This window comes from Anas acuta, chromosome 6 (assembly GCF_963932015.1).
Source record: "Anas acuta chromosome 6, bAnaAcu1.1, whole genome shotgun sequence".
Classification (NCBI taxonomy): Eukaryota; Metazoa; Chordata; class Aves; order Anseriformes; family Anatidae; genus Anas; species Anas acuta.
The window spans coordinates 32,407,624-32,423,240 of record NC_088984.1 but is presented as its reverse complement, the minus strand read 5'-3'; the positions used below and the strand labels follow the sequence as shown (position 1 = coordinate 32,423,240).

Genomic DNA, 15,617 nt, shown 5'->3' with positions numbered 1-15,617 from the left:
AGAGAAGGCCCATTTGCTTTCTGCACAGCAGTAGTTCCCCCCGGTGAGGGTTAGGAGTAATTAAAATGGCTGCTCCACAATGAAAAAGGCATCGTAATGCCTAATTACAAGAACTTCTGAACTAGGAGCCATAAAATGCCTGATGCTCCCCACCACCCTCTGACAAAGGTGTTACTGTGGGACAGGCTTTGCCGCCTTTCAACTTCCATGGGGAAGTCTTATCCTAATTGCCCCGACGTGTGCAGCGGTGTTTTCCCTGTGGGAAGCTTCGTGCCTTCATTTCATTGGCGGTCAGTGGGGACCTGCTGGGGCTGAGGAGGTGATAAGAGGGAACGTGAAAGGTCCACATCGTGCTGTCCTGCTGTCCGTCAGTCTGGGAGGCACTTGCTGGCCTCCTTGCCAGCCTCACGGGTAAATGAGGCAGTGGTCTGGCTGCCCGCAGTACCCAGCTTCCTCTACCTCTTAAAAAATGCAGCAGAGTGCGATAACTTCCAGTGCTAATTGCTGACACAACCTGAATTATGGAGTCATAAACAGAGAACTTTTAGTATTGCATGGGGGATTATTTACAGTGGAGAAGTGTGTGAATACTGAATTCTCTGAGTGATTTCTGGGTGGATTTCACATTTAACTTACGATAACCACCTTGATAAAAGCCCTGAGAGAATAATTCCATCTTGTAGCTTTTTCATGATTGCTATTGTACGGGTTATAGATCTTAAACTTTTCATTTAGATATGCTAAATAGGTTTTTTCTTCCATTAATAATGAGAAAATTTCCCCTTTTTGTATGCTTTTCAGAATTAAAATTAGTATTAACATTATTTGGCTATCAGGTTGTGAAGGGAATTTCAATGATATGAGCAAGAAAGTTAATTTCATTTTTAAAAGGATATTACTGGGTGAAGAGCAACGCAAAGGAGAATTTATGGGATCAGTCTTCTCTCCAACGGATTCATGAGTGGTCTACAATTCTTTTCTTTTTGTAGAAGATGAGTTTTGGACAACCCCAGCAAGCTCAATGTTTAAGTTGAAGCTGCTGAAAGAAGCGCATTTTTGTAGGCTGTTTAGAGACCTCAGATGAATGGTGATGGAAGGGCCAAGCCATGCCCTGCCTCAGTTTCTCCTGAACCACAGCACAAATGAGTGCAGCAGCTTTCAAGTGGTCCCTGCTGGATCACAGCAGCTCTTTCTGGAGCTTCCCAAACTGACTGGGCAGCTGTTTTTGTGTTTCATGGCTGCTTTGTGTCGCTGTCCCCACTGCCCTCAATGGGCATCTGGCTTCCTGTGATGTGCCTGGCAACTGTTTTCAATGTTTTTTTAAACAGCAGTTAGCAAATATGGCACATTATGGCTCTCTGGCATTAAACAACGAACTCCTTTCCCTGGTCTTTGTTCCTTGGTTTCTCCTTTCAGCTCCCACCCACACAGCAAAATGTGGGCTCTCCCTGGGGAGCCCAGGGGGGACTGGTTCCTGAGTCAGTAGTTACCGTGTTAGTCCAGTGCCAGAGCCTCTCCTGTCCATTCTCAGCCCTGCTCTGAAAGGCCTTGTCCCATCCATCACAGTAGAAAACAGGCATTTTGCCATACCTGAAGGCTGTTAATGCATCCTGCCCTTGTTTTCCCCTTTTAGGGTAAGATGTTCAGATTCTAGCAGTTCTTTCCTCTGAAGGAAAGGAAAAAGGAAAAAAACAAATCTTTTTTTTTTTTCCTGTATTTTTTCCTGGACCTCTTAATCTTGTTCGGCGCTCCCAGGTGGCATCCTATTTGCTAGAAATGCAGAGCCCAAATCTGGTGCTTCAGCCAGTGTTTTCACCCTGCTGGCGAGAGCAGAAGGATTGCGTCATGTACCTCACAGGCAAAACAAACCCTCATTCCTGTTAAAGAGCATTCTGGTGTTTGGGACTAGAGCTCTCATTTGTTAAATCATTTTCAATTCCAGGTCTGTTCTCCAAAGGATGTGTTGCTCTTCCTCGATTGGCATCATCTGCAGACTTAATAAGCACACTCTGTTTTATCATCCAGATCATTAGTGGAAGTGTTGAATAGTCTTAGACCCAGGGCAGCTCCCTGTGGAGCACAGGTCCATCCCGCTGTTTCGTCAGTGAAACACTGGTAACAGCTTTCCATGTACTGCTTCCCAACCACTTTTGCATTCTTCAGCAGTGTGAAACTCCCTAGCTTCCTTAATTCAGCTATGAGAATGCTTTAAAAAACAGCGTCTAAAGTTAGGATATATGACATCTGCTGCTGTTCTTCTATCTACAAAACCTATCACCCTCTCACAGGAAGAAATTACATTGTTTTGACACAATTTGTTCTTTAGAAACCCATGGTGGCTGCTACCCAAGTCTTTCTTTCTCCTAGGTACTTACAGTGCAATGTGTTCAACTATTTATTCCAGTTTGGTTTTTCTTTTCCCAGGATTTCATGTTACTTCTATGTCATTTTTCCTTTCAGAGAAGGAGCCAAAATCAAGGATTTGGAGGAATGGATGCTGAGAACGCCTGTCCCACACATCAGTGCTGTTTGAGGTAGGAAAAGGGATGGTTTTGTGCAAGGGCCTGAAGTAGAAGCTCTCTGTATGAGTTTGCCACATTTCATGGGTGACAAATCTGAGTGACCTAAGGCTCTTTGCAGAAGATTCGCAGATAGCCTCCCCTGCTCACACAATTCTCGCTAGCGTTTTCCTTTTTTTTTTTTTTTTCGCACTCAAACTGTGAGTCAAGGACTACCAGCACAAGAACTCAAAACTGACCCTGATTTTTAAGTGTGATTTAGTTTCAGGTATAAACTTCACAGGCAGTTACAAAATGAATGCTATCTGTTACAGAAAATGGTGCTGTTTTCTCTCTTTTCCTCAATTCCCTCCCCTGTAAATGAGGTCAGGAATGTTATGAAGCTAACATCATTAATGGTTGCAAAGTGTTTTGAGATCCCTGAATGGAAGGGCTTATATAAGCGGGAAAGTCTTATTAGGATAATTATAATTGCTAACCGTAGTGGCACAATATAGATCACTTAATGAATTATTTGGCTTTTCCTTTCTTTCTCTCTCTCCCCCTCGGCTCCCCAAAGCAACATAAACAGACCGATTTTAATTGGCAACCTTCATTTCTAGCAAATGGATTTTTCACTGAAGTTCAAACGCAGCAGCAGCATTTAGAAAATGCAAGTTGGTTTCAGATCAATTGGAATTTGCAGGGCCACAATGAAGAGGAAAATTTCCACACCCTTTCAACTAGAGAAGCACACACTGAACTTGCCTTTTGAATTATGAGCACTTCTCTCTCCATTACCTTGCGGTGTGTTCACTGCAAGAGCTGTCTGCGCTCAGCTGTTGACAGATGCTTGTGGCTAATATGATGAAGGTGAATTGATGGCTTAGGCTGGTGACTAACATGATATAGCTAATGGTCTCTGTGGAGGAAAAGAAATCCCCTTTATAGCTTGATCTCCCACTGCTGTGATTTACTCCCTCAGCTTCACCAGCATTTCGCTTGTGTTGGTTTGAATGTGTGGTCTTCTAGAATTGACCTAGAAGTGGAATGAGGAAACCAGCCGCTGCTGTTCTGTCAGGACTTACACAACTATTGGTAATTAGCTACCTTCCTTCCTGTAAGACAAAAGGCTCAGCTGCAGTAATCGCTCATGTTCATCCCTATGACCTAGAAGTGCCAACTTAAAGCTTTGTAAAAATGGCTTAAGAAAGCCATTAAGTTTTAGGAAATTAAGATTCCCCTTGTAGGTATTGCTGCCTTGCAATCAGTAATATCGGTGCTTAAATCAGTAAGGGTTTACTTGTTGTTGAGCCCTGAAAATTGTTTGTAATGTGCAGTGTGGACCCATTTGGAAATGTGAAGTGCTTTGACTGCTGTAGAGATCGCCTTTCTTTACTTTCTTACTTCTCATGGGTTCCTTAGGAGTGGTTTCAGTGTTTGTTGGCCCATCCATTGAAGCACAATGCATTCAACTTGTACAATTGCCATAACAAGTAATTCAGAACTTCATTATTGCTACTATGATACAATATCTAGCTGGAACTTATAGCTACAGATTTGTCCCTTTCAGCTAAATGGCTTTCAAATTTGCAAGGAGTGAAATCTCCACTCTATAAAACAAATAATGTGGCACAAGAGGTTGTTCCCTAGCTTTTCAAATTCACCTTTATTCCTCCTGTCAGCATGGGGGGAATCACAGCTCTTGCAGCATGAACCAGGGGCTCCTGGGCTGGGCAGTGAATCCTGGTGTTGAGAAAGTGCCTTTGCTCAGCTGTGAAACCATGAGGAATGGGTTACTTTGATTGTCACCACCTGTCCGGGCTTAACACTCAAGGAGCTGTGAAAGAACTCAGCACCCATGAGCAGCCTGAGGGACTGCGTGGCCCCGCTCTGCCTGCGTTTAACCAACAAGCTGAGAAACCCCCATGGAATGCCTTAAGGTGAGGTGACGTGCAAATGAGCTCATTTATGGAAACATCAAAGGGTGGTTGGTGATGACAATTTTGTATGTCCTGAGTGGTGTGGCGTAGCCCTGTAGGAGGCTGGGGGAGGAGACAAGTCCCAGTCTGTGTTTGCTGTGGTATCAGTGTTTCGTTTTGCACAGCGCTGGCCACCTTTCTGCCCTGCACAAAGTGAAGCCACGGCTACTAGTTAGTTCAGCTTGCAAGAGCAGATCGAGTTGTTCATGCACTTTTCTTTAGGATGTTGTGTTTGCCACTGGATAAATCCCAGTGGGCTGGGTCATGCTTTTAGAACACGGGAGATGTCAGATGGCTTAATGCTGAATTGTGTCTCAGGGTCCTCCTGAAGCAGCAAAATGTGCTGGGTTTTGCCTGGTCCCCTTCCCACCCCAAGCACATGCTTGGCAGAGGACGATTTACGCTGTAGAGCTGCTGTCAGGTTTTTCCTAAGACAAGTTAAAAATTTAAATCTCGCTGTCTTCCTTCTTAAAGATAAAGCTGATGTTTACAGCCCCTGGAAGCCCTTAGATAAATGTACTCTGCCCGTGTTGCCTGCCCTGAATCCAAAATGCTACATCAGGAATCACATCCCACACAAGCCTGTTAGCTATAGTCTTGCTACAGCAGAGCCCTGTTGCATGTCTAATTAGCTTTGTATCTCACTTGTATGTGTGTGTGTGTCAAAAAATGTCCTGACATGGAAGTCCCAGAATATCACTGGGTCTCTGGGTGATGCTGCCTCACCTCTGCTCTCTGTTCAGCCTCACACTTCCCACCCTGTGCATGCTATTCCCTGTAATGTTCCTGTTGGGCTGTGGTATTGTCTGGACCCCTTGGCAGGGTTTAGCCGAACATCTCAGGAACAGCTTTGGGGACGTTTGCTTCATGTACCTGTGTCTGCAGTGAGCTGTTGGCTGGGGAGACGCGTAGTGCCACTGTGCTGCTCTGCTTCGTGTGCCCTGGCTGTGGCTCAGTGCTGCCCAGCAGCCCCATCTCCCTCCAGCCCTCCTCAGCTACCCAGAGGGACGCGCGTCTGCAAGGCAGCCCTCAGTGGGGACTTTGGGTACCTCGAGATACCCTTGCTCTGATCAGCTATGCCAAATAACGGGAGGAAAAACAAGACTGGAAACTCCAGCTCTTTATGTCTCAGAGGGGTGCACAACGTGGCTTCACCTTCACTAGGCCAGGTGGCAGCAACCAGCCCAGGACCCTCCTCACTCACTTGGGAGTTTCAGTCATTGCTCCATCTGCAGGAGCGTCCAGCCGGCCCCATCGCCGCACTCCCAGGGTCACGCAGACGCACGCGGTGGTGGAGCACAGCAAACTGGGCAAGGGCTGGAGCCCCCACCTTATATCCTGAGGGTGTTATCCCCAGTGTTATCCCTGAGACCCCTTACAGTGGCTGGCTGGATAGCTTGAGAGAACATAGCCTGTGTGTCTCTGGCTGCCTCTTGTGACTGAGATCATGGAGGGATAGCGAAATAAGGAACTGAGGTTAAGTGGTTAAGTTGCACCACAAAACAGCAGAATCCACTTTCTGTTGCATTCAGAATAACCACAGCATCCGTTTTTGTATGGGGTCGGGTCTCCATCCTCATAACATAACTGTGAGCATTCTTTTTGGCGAGCTGAGCACGTCTCTCCCCGTATAGCCCATGTGCTAGTTTCTTCCCAAGAACGTGGAAGTGGATTTGGGTGGCTCCCACTGCTGCTAGTCAGCCTGTTTCCAGGTAGGTTGAGAGTGTCAAGGTGGGGTGCAGAGCTACATAAGCAGCACTGTGCCTGGCATGGGGAATGCTTCTTTGTTTGAGAGGTTGCCAGTCATGGTGACAGCTTTCAGGTTTTCTCAACAAAAGGTTATTTTTAAAGCCTTTCCCTCCAGTGGGAACAGAAGGTTTTAAAATTGAAGATACATTGCAGTTTTTAGAAGCAGAGGAAGAAATGGCTTTGAATGGCCAGTGGTGGCATTGTGCACTGCAACCAGTGCCGCCAGTCTCTGCGCTGAGCTTGTTTTCCATTAACTGCTTCATCCTCCTGATGGCTCAGTGTCACGGGGACCCGTGTGGCAGAGCAGATTGCTGTGGTTACGGTCTCAGTGCCAGTCCTGGGGGCTCCAAGCACTGTGAAAGAGAACGAGGAGGCTTTTAATCAATTTGGGGACATGCTGCCTTCTCTTAGCATGGAATATTCCTGAACCCTTAAAATACTTAATTTTTTTTTTTTTTTACATTGGTTCTTTCACTGAGAACTCTGGTGGCTTTGAAAGGAAGGTTTGGCTTCTGCTGTTCTGCAGAGGTGATGTGCTCATAACATCCCTTTTCACCTCCTTGCCCAGCTTTTAGGGCTTTCAGGAGAAAATCGGACCAGGACTGTGCATCAGAGGTGGGCGGTGGGTGGCAGATCCGGGTGGTCCTTCTGCTGCTGGCCAGAGACTGCCCGGAGTAGCTGCAGGAAGAGCACTTGGCAGTGAATATTCCGGGCAATGGAAGAGAACTGACATCATTTACTGGTTTAGTGAGGACCTGGCAAGCCCCAAAAAGGGAAGGAGAATTTTTTGAAATCTCAGTTTTTTTCTGATATTCCCCTTTTTGATTACTGTTAAAGAAATAGGAAAAGCCTAGCCAATTCATTTGGGTTGCAAACACAAGTTGTTCATTGTTTTGCTTTCCTTTCAGAAAGAGCATTTCTTTATTTAAATATTGACCTACCGATTTACAAGGAGAAGAGGTTTAGAAAAAAAGATCAATAATTTGAAATTGAGATGAAGGATTTTGCATTGGACTGAATGGAGCATTTTACCCAAAATGACATTTTGAGGTGTATTTTTTTTCCTTTGGTTGGCTGAAAGATCATTCTTGTTTGGGCTGAAGTTAATTGTTTTGTTTCAGCATTACAGACTGCTGCATAATTCCAGAGAGACGCAAGCAGGGGAGACTCCGATAATTGTTTATTAGCTATGGACACTGAAGCTAAGGGAATTAATTCTTAGACTGGGATTTTTTTCAGCTATTTTCCCATGCTTTATGCGTTTTGGCTAATCTCTGTTTCTTGCTCCCTTGCACTAACCTTCCCTCTTTAAGTACCTGCTGTAACACTGCCTATGGTTTAATTGTGAACCATGCAGCAGTTTTTGTTTTCTCTGTGCTTATTTTTTTAGTGCAAACTGGTGAAACTCAGGTATCTCCAAGGAGAGGGAGGCAGGGATCAGGAATGGGTAGCGAGTGCTGCTGGCTCATCTGTGGCATTCCTGAAGTCGTAGCAAACTGGACACAAGTGAAAGTAAAGGGAAATTAAAGGGAAATTATGAATGTTAGATGCATTGCCATGGCACTTGGGGCCAAAATTCAGTTCAGGGCAGTGTTATGCCCAGCAGGAGTGCAAGAATTAGTCCCTGTTGTGGACACCTCATACTCTAGATAGGTGCTTTGGGATGAATATGTAAAGGGAGTGTATTAGGTGGAGCTGCAGTACTGGGATCTGGAGGCGCTTGCTGGGAGTTAGGGGGTCATCAGCAGTGCGATGCCAGCCGCAGGGCCCAGGGTGTGTGTGCCTGTGCTGCCAGGAGGGACGAGATGCTGGGAAGGCGCTGCGGGAGATCCCCACTGTCCTCACCAGTTGCAAGCAGAAAGCCAGAAGGCAGCGTGCCATTTCGTACAGTCAGCCTGCTGTTATCCTGATCTAGCATGACAAATTGGTGTTCCCAGAGTGGCAGCAGAGTAATCAGACTGTGACAAATGGTTTACTTAGAGCAATTTGTTTTCATTTTACTGAAAATTTCCGCAGTCTTAACAAAAGGTTCCCCCCTCCCTCCCCACTCCCACCTCCTCCCTTCTTCCTTTAATGGCATTTGCATGATGTTGAGAGGGGGCTTTGGATCTGACCTGTGAGAGGGGAGCGTGGCAGCTGGCAGGTCATGATTCTGGGGACCCCAAACTTTCCGGGGCTGGAAGCAGTTGCTGGAGGCATCATGTTGGCAGGGACAAAGCTCCCTGTCCCTTTGCTGCAGGGCTGTACATGCACTTTCATCTGCCTGTCTCTCATGGGAGCTGAGCTGCCTCTCACGTTCATCGGGTTAGTTCCTGGTAAATGAAGGAGATGTGTGAGAGTGGGTCCTGAGGGTCCAAAAAAGGTGTCTGCCAGTCTGGCACCTTTCACAAGCTCGAAAAACCAGGCATGGCACCATAGCAGTGATGTAGCCAGGAAAGGGGAGCTGCATCTACCTGAAGTGTGGCCAGCCGAATCTGCCCCATCCCCATTCATGGCACGGCTGGATCTGTCTGCTTTAATGCGCATCCAGAAGCCGGGAGGGGAAAACAGCTACAATAAAACAGTGCCCCAAAAGCCCTGCTTAATTGGAGGAATTAGGGAGCGTGTGGGTCCCTGTCTTGCTGGTGCCTCCAGCTGGCCCTGGTCCTGGGCACGTCTCTGCCTTTTCTGCCCAGTCTTATGTGGAATTTTTCAGTGCCACGGTGCCACTGCAAGGTTAAAACTCGGCTGGATCCACCTGCAAGCCCTTCTGGCAGAGCTGAGCAGTGGGTAACCTGCACTGCCCATGTAGCAGGGCTCCACCCTGTCCTGCTGCAGGGAAGTGATTGCCTCCAGCCTGACCCAAGAACAGGATGAACTCAGGCTCCTTGCCTTCTGCCTGCTCCAGTGGCTGTAATTTATAACTACCTGCTGATTCCTGGCGCAGCTCTTGCAGTTCCAGCAGCTGGTGCTTTCTGTGGACTGCAGGGAAGGGAGGCGTGCTGGGGCTGGGGGCTCTGTGCTGTGGAGAAAGCGGCCGGGAGGACAGGGCAGGGTCAGGCCGGTGGCAGGGGACTGTACTGCCGCGGGGGTCTTTAGGACATGGGGCATTGATACGACTGTTCAGTGCCCACCCAGTCCTGTTCCCTGCGATCACGCACCAGGATGAGCTTGGAGGCAGTTAGACCTCTGCCATCCAGCTCTTCTCGGGTTCTGGCTTTTTTCCTGCCTGGTCCTTTCCCAAAATATGTCCCTGCCCAGGGCAGGGTACTTGTGGCTCTGCAGATGTGACGTGTTGCTGCATACCTTTGAAGCAACACCTAAACTCCCAAAACTCATGATTTGGGGCATGCTGGGGTGCAAACCTTGCTTCTAGACAAGTGGTGGGCGTGGAACACTGTGAAGTGTTGGAGCCATGGATTTTTTCCTTCACGCTGCCTGTAGTTGCTGTTTTTTTTGTGCAAGCTAATGGGATGAAATGCTCAGGCCACTCGTATGAATGGTTGGCCATGATGGTCTGTCGTGCTTTCTTTTGGCTCCAACATCTGCCCGTAGCCTCAAGGGCTTGACTGGGAAACGTGCTGCATTAGGTGCTGGTCCCATGGCAGGAGCCTGGCAGTGCAACGGCTTTCCTTGAATGCAATTCCCATTCTGTTGGCAGCTTGTTCTTTGCTGAAACCCTTGGAAATAGTGCAGCAGTGTGTGACTGACTGTTGCCCACTGGAACGTGTCCCCAGCCTTGGGTGGAACGAGCTTTCTGGTATTTGCTCATTCCACGAAATGACTGAAGTAAGACCATTATCGCAGCACGGATTTCGTCATGTATTAGCAAACATAATAAAGCAATGGAAAATTACTTGCGCTAATCGGACATCCATAAATAGGCTCAAATAGTATGTTTGACTCTCAATTGGAGTGAATAATTTATCAGCTGATTAAATCTGATCATTTTGCACAACCTGCCAGTAGTTTTCCAGTGCATGTTTTTACTGTCCATATATCTCCATTAGATTGACAGATTTGGGTGGTTTGGAATGGTAATAGTCAGGGAAATGCCGTGTGTAAGTAAATAAGGCTGGATTTACAGCACCGGGGCACCGCGCTCTGGTAGCTTAAGCCAATGTGGGGCGATGGTACACATTTAAATAATAGTGGCTCTGCATCTCATGTATGATCTCTTAAGACCTAGAGAGAAAGAAGGAAAAATAAGAAAAAAAAACAAACAGGCACATAACGTAACTTCCCAGATGCTGTAGGTCGGGCAGGAAAGCTGCCCGGAGCTCCTGTGGTATTTGCTGGGTATGAGAAGAGCAATGGGGTGTAGTGGCAAGCAGAGCAGCTCACAGCGCTCAGTGTTTGAGTCCCACCTTGCTGGTGGCAATATGTCCTGGTGGTGAACATCCTTCAGATGCTGTCTGTCTGCCTCTGTGCTCCTCTGTCCCCCTCTTCTCTCACTCCACCTGCTCCCATCCACGCTTGCACACTATCTGCACTGGCATGGGGATTTTCTGAATGTCGTGGTGTTTGCTTTCTTGCCTTGATGTTAAACTCTAGTTCTCTTTCGCTGTTTGAATATAAAACGTTTCCCTTGATGACACAGCAAAGCCTGTATTTGGGCACAGAATCCCACATGGATGCAAAATTTCCAAGGAGATAGGATTAAAAAGAAATGACATCTGCGAACAGAATGAATATTGGATGGCTGCGGAGTCCTTAGACAAAGTCTTCTGAAAAGTACAGCTTTACTGGAGGCCAAATCCGAGTGCCTGTGCCCTAGTTTGCTCTGCATGGCCACCCCATCTCTCACCAGGCAGCCCTGAAGCTGATGCACAGCTTTAGAGGCTAGCGCAGGATCTTGGGGCGCTGGTCCTGCTCTGGTGCCCTCCAGAGCTGGCATCATGCCCTGGTGTGGACTGGTGCTGGGGAGCAGTGTGGGGGCAGCGAGGGGAGGTGGAGGCCCCTCTCCTCAAACCCGTGCAGCTTGCATTTGGTCTGTGAGATCGCAGGGCAGTCAGTCGAAAAGGGTGATGTCAATGCTTAATTGGTCTTTACTCGTACAGAAGTGCAAATACAAGTGCTCTCCAGATCTGTCTGGGACCTGTCATGACCCAAGGAACACCGGTTGCAGTGCTTGGTGTGATTGTCCCAGTTCCGAGCTCCTTTGAGAACCCTATCAATGAAACTCCCACTGTCTTCCCTTGGAGGAACGGGAGAAACTCAGCATCAGACAGTTTGCAGGGTCGCTTAGCAGTAATTTAAGGGAATTAAAAGGAAAAGCACCAATGGGATGAACCAGTCAGCCAGGGAGCATTTGTACTGCAGGGCCAGCTGCATGGGAAGCAGGGCTAATAACTGTTGTCTTTCCCCTTCACATTTGTAGCTGAAACTTCCCTGCTAGCCCCAAAGGCCATCAATTCAGTTTATGACTAAGAAAGGAGAACTGGGAGAAAAAAAGCAAATTTTCAGCAGTAGATCAGTACTTTGCTTAGGGACTTTCCTGCAGGCAGATAGAAGTGCGGGTATAGACTTAAGTCTAAAAGTCACTGGGTATCATTGTATAAAAGCAAGCGTATGAAATACACAGCTTTGGCAGGTTGATAAGTTAATGCTGGCATTATTATTTAGTACTGGGAATATTTCCTGTGCCTGCTTCAGAGCAGTGGCAGGTTAGTACCCATAACAAGCAACATTCTGTAGGAAGAAAATGCTTTTTTTTTTTTTTTCTGTATTATATTGCTGCAAAATTAGATCCCAGCCAGGACTGGCACAAAGCAGGGAAATCGCAGGGAGCTCCTAGGAAGGCACAGTGGTTTTTTGAAGGGAGGGAGGGTCTGGGGACACCAGGAACAAAGTTGTTTTGTACTCAGTGACAGGGTTGCGTAGTTAGAAACCCAGCATAGTTTCTGTAGCATTTCCTTTTCCTTTCGAAAATAGTCAGTGCTCAGATCAGCCCAAGGCACAGCGTGGGTGAGGGATGTGGCCAAGCAGGGAAGGAAAGGCCAAAGCTGAGGAGCTGGCAGAGCATTATGCTGCTTGCATTTCTTCAGCGCAGTCCTGGCCCCAGCCTGCCAGAGGGAGTGCTGCTGCTGCCTTCAGCAGGCCTAGCTTTTGTCCAAGCCTCTGGATAATTAGCACCGCTGACAGCATTATTCTCCTCATGTACACAAGCCAAATAATCACTGTCGTGCGGCTCTGGGCTGGCAAGCTGGGACACTCTGGGGATGTTATTCAGAGCCTGGAGTTGTGTCTTGCCTCTTGCCAGTCCTCACACAAGAAGAATTCGTTCAAACCCAGATTCACTGGATCAGGTCTTCCAGGAAAGCACAAAAGCAGTGATCCAGAGCAGTTTCTGTTCCCCCCCTCCCTGGCTTTGTGTACACTAATGAAGCTGAGGGGGGTGTTAGCCCTTGCACATGCCTCTGAGTCTTCTGGCCATGATTACTGTGAAACGAGGACTGGTTCTTCCAAAATGTCTTTCTTGGCTTGAAGTGGACAGTGTGGATCATCTTTTCCCTCTCACAAGGAGATTAAAAAACGTTATCTTTTCCGGTTGATGGAGTGGAATGGCATGTGGGAGTATGTGCCAAGCAGGTTTTGAAAGAATGCCTCAGAGTTCAGGGGCAGGGTTCACAAGCTCCAGCATTTTCTTTGCATCATTAAATATCAATCTTGAGGATGCTCCCAGGGTTTTGTTGCTTATGCATTGCTAGGATGACATTTGACACTTCAAGTAGGAAAGACAAATTGCAGTCTTTGGCGAAGCTGCTAAATGTTCATCAGTTAGTGATGAACTAGGTAGTGATAAGAAATGGATGCTCAGATGTTTGGGTAGTATCCAAAGCAAATGGATAAGGTCAAATCCTTTACCCGTCCGCCTCAGCACACCTCTGATGACTTAAGTAAGTGGGGTTAAGGCAATTTACCTGCTCTGTACCTCCAAAGAGTATTTATTTCCTGATATGTTAGCAGCAAGACCAGAGTCTATAGAGGAGTGACTTAGCTGTGAATATGCAGTGTGTTCAGTGCTGACTGCCTTCAGGCTGCCACGTGCATGGAGGCAGAGCTCACTGCTCCCTCGCAGCCCAAGGACCCAACGTGCATTTCAGCGTCTGTTTGCTGTGTGCTTTTCTCCTTCAAGCCTACTGGTGGGTTTACATACCCCTCTCTCCCTACCCCGCAGAAGGAGACCACAAGCTTCGAAATCAACTGTATTTTGTTACCTTCATTTAGAAAACAGAGAGCAGCTGCAGGTAGTGCCACAGCACATTCAGACTCCTTTCAACATGACACCATTTGAAACTGGAAGGGAAGGTGGTTATGTGAGGAGAAGCACTCGGTTTTGGTTTGTGGCATTATTTCCCCAAGGAAGATACTGCGTTTGAAACCCAAGGATAATGTTGCCAGTTACTACAGGTGTAGAGCACAAAACCTGAGCCATTTAGCACAGCCGAAATAAACTCACGGGACTGAGGCAGAGGAGAAGGAAGGTGCCATCCATCTCCTACCCCAGGATGCTTGGGGAATGGTGGACCAGGGAATGGGAATATGGAAAAGTGTATTTCATCTCAGTCACAGCCCAGTTATCATTGACTTGAGAGCAGTACACAAATGTGTTTGCTCCAGAGACAAAACAGAAAAGGTACATTTTTGGAGAGCAGCATTGGTGCTTTTGCCCAGCATTTTCTATGGCGGGGCTCTGACCTGCCTCTGATACAGGAACAGCTGGAGAAGGAGGCTGATGTTTAATTTCACTTGTTACCCAAGGCTTGAATCCTCTTCTTCAGCCTTGTACACCTGTCCATTATACGAGCTACAGCCTGCTCCCTCCAGTGACCTGCTGAAGCCACATTGGCTTTAACGCAGCATTGCTGTCTTCTAAACTTGCTTTTAGGATCATGCAAGAAGAAGGGATGAGGGTATCACAGGAAGGCCTGATTTCCAAAACCTGAAGCAGCATTACTGGAGAGCTCCAGAGGTAAATGTGGTACTGAGTGAGCCTGGGAGTTTGCTGTTTGAGCCTGCACCCCCTGAGGTGCCTGAGCGTGCCTGGTAGGGAGAAGCAGTGGCTGGGTGTGCAATGTGGGATTTGTGTCTCCTAAAGGCTTGAGAACATACCAACCATCGAATCCAGAGAAGTATAAATAACACTGAAAAATGTAGACAAATAGTTGTCTTCATTCCCTCCAAGGCGGGGAGGACTGAATGTCTGCAATGTGGTCTGAAAGAAAAAAAATCTTCATTTTTACTCTTTAATACAATAAAACTGAAAGCAGCCCACATTGTCTCTGAAATGGGAAGCATGAGACAGTCAGTATTACATTTTCTTTCTGGATGCAAGAAAATGACCTTCATAGCTCACTTGAGGCTTTGTCTCTTTAGAATTATGGGCCATTTCCTTGTTAGTGGTAATAAACTACATTATATTCCACTTCACACTGATGGGGTCTTTCTACATAAAGCCAGGGAACTTCAAAAAAAAAAAAAAAAAAAAAAGGAAAAGGAAAAAAGGTCAGTGAATTTCAAAATGTGCTTTATTAAAAAGGATATAAAAGGGAGAGAGCTCGTATCACTTCTCAAATGTTATGTGTTATATTAATAAGCCATTATGTTTTAAACATTATTTGTAAGCGACGCGCACACAGTTTGGGGTGTTAGGACACCGTGCACATGGGTACCAGATGTTCAGCATGCACAATAAGCTGGGACAAAGACCAGAGGGGTCAGAGGCAGTGGCAGCTCCCAGTACTGCAGCCTCTCCCAGATTTTGGGCCCTATTTTTCAAAGACCCTGCTTGGTTAGCAGAGACCAGGACAGTGAACCCTGGTGAGTTGGTGCTGTGCCTTTAAATAACGTTCAGAGATCCCCTTATTTCCCCTCTGCACTTTTGGCCTCCCGACAGGCCTGTAATTAGCACAGATTTTTCACATTCGTGGATAGATTGGAAATTTGGAAGCACTTAATGGAAGAGGTCAGTCACCTTGACCAGGCTGAAATTGCCATTAGAGGACGTCTGCGTGCTCCCAGGGCTGGCAGCACACAAACACATGAATATTAACGTACTGCATGCAAAAATGCAAACACCGTTTGCCACATGGGCAGGGCTAGGACCTTGCATCCAGCATGACACCAGCCTAAGGGCTTTCAGATCTTCTGGGGATGCTTCCTCGTAGCCTTACACAGGCAGGGCTTGCACACAAACCCAGTTCCTTTGTAGTACTGCCAGCACCTCGCCCAGCTGAGCTTCTGCGTGGATCCCAAGGGTGGTGGTACCAGAGCCTGTTTGCCAACAGGGTTTTGCCTCGGGGAGCTAGTTCTGCTGGGCAGCCAGGCCGTGCTTTGGTTTGCAGGCAGAACCAGGAGGCTGGTTTTCCCGCTGCAGATGGACCAGCCTGCCTCTCTGCTTGGCCTG

At 47.2% G+C, this 15,617-nt stretch overlaps 1 protein-coding gene across 2 annotated transcripts in view; it reads left to right on the top strand.

The window, feature by feature from the left end:
• The window catches only part of LOC137858507 (uncharacterized), a 100,447-nt gene that overhangs the window by 47,963 nt on the left and 36,867 nt on the right, over nt 1-15,617 (top strand). For both annotated transcript variants that reach the window (XR_011097793.1, XR_011097792.1), the window contains one exon: nt 2,461-2,534. The gene's annotated coding sequence lies outside the window, so the exon portion shown is untranslated. The remainder of the gene's footprint in view (nt 1-2,460; nt 2,535-15,617) is intronic.